Raw genomic sequence first — 1,660 nt, 5'->3', positions numbered from 1 at the left:
CCCGAAAACCTTACGACTGTTTTGGTGACTGCACGACATTTGCTCCTGCGACAATTACTCCGGTCTTGATATTTCAGAAGGCATATGATTAGAGTAAGGATTGCTATAGAGATTTTGGTTCAGAATACTGGACAGATTAGGATAAGGGTTTGATTAGTTTTAGAGGTATGGTTTTATATTTCGCTTAATGTACAGATTTTCTATCGAAGCAATAATTGTCGCCGGAGCAAAAGTCATGGAACCTTAAAAGTTATTCTCTTTACATAATTAGTATTCAGACACTGTTGTTTTTTCCCCACTATGGTAGATCGCATATTATGTTCGATATCTTTAGGTTTATCAAGGAAGCAAAGAACGCAGATTGAATGCAGTCATTTAAGATTTATCAAAACGTGTAATGCTGTTTTATGTCTAAAAATCGGTTTCGTGACTTAAAAAGGCAGTACACGCTTTGATAAATCTTAAATGACTGCATTCAATCATATGCGTTCTTTGCTTCCTTGATCACAATCATAAAGGTGTCGAACATAATATACGATCTACGTTACTGGGGAAAAACCAAAAGTGTCTGAATACTAATTATGTATGAGAATAACTTTTAAGTGTGATTATGAGACAAAAGAATGATTAGACGGAAATATCTTAAATCTAAAATGTATACACTCAAACTGTCATCTGATACATTATCAAATTATTTTGACAGAAAAGGGCAACAATCTTGTGATTTTCTGGGGTTTTTTTTTTAATTAAAAAGAGGACTTTCAATGTTCTTTAGCGCCAATTTCAGTAATCGTATCACAAGTTAAAACCCCCTTCGGTTTGTCGTCTCATTTACCCCTGGTGAAGAGTGTATTTGAGGACTCTTAAGATCATCTATTTGCCCGCTAAGGGCAAATTTACACGAGGATTAGTCCAGTGAAGTGCCTATATAGTTGCAGGGTCAGATAAGCGACAGAGCATCCATTTCACTTTTTGTACTGTCATGATTATTATAATATGTGTATACATGTGGTCAACCGTCTTGTTAACCAAATGACCAATGTCTTCAGACAACTGACATCCATTGCGTAGTAACTGTGATATTTCAGGATTTTTTGTTTTAGTGCAGCTTAGAATAAAGGGGCGCAATTAACCCCCTTTTTCAAGGAGGGGATTTGACCGAGAAATTAGACAAGCAAACACATGGAAAGAAAAAAAATGATCTACTACCAATGAAGGCCATTTTGGTACCAAGAGTTTTTACAAGCAAAAAAAAAAATAAAGGTACACTATAAAATAATGGTAATTTCGGGTTGGCTCCAAAGTATATATAAAGGTCATCACTTTTTTTTACTTGGCAGTACAAGGAGGGGGGGGGGTTAAACCCCCTACCTCTGTAGATTGACCACTGGAATATATTGGGGCATTGGCGGCGGAAGCCAAAAAGTTTAGGGGGTGTCCACCTGAAATTTTGGGATGGACACAGGTAAAAAATTGGACAAGCGCCACCAAAATTTTTTGACAAGCAAAAAAAAAAAGTTATCAAAACAATTTTTTTTTGGGGGGGACACGTTAGAAATAAACATAAAATGAATTGTGATTCGTCCGAACACTTATTACAGCAACTTGCAGTGGGATTTGATTGATCTTTTGAGATGTACTTTTGCTCGCGAGGGAGAAA

The sequence above is a fragment of the Lytechinus variegatus genome, chromosome 1 (genome assembly GCF_018143015.1).
Source record: "Lytechinus variegatus isolate NC3 chromosome 1, Lvar_3.0, whole genome shotgun sequence".
In the NCBI taxonomy this organism is placed as follows: Eukaryota; Metazoa; Echinodermata; class Echinoidea; order Temnopleuroida; family Toxopneustidae; genus Lytechinus; species Lytechinus variegatus.
The sequence above is the reverse complement of the archived record's forward strand: the minus strand, read 5'-3'. Positions refer to the sequence as shown.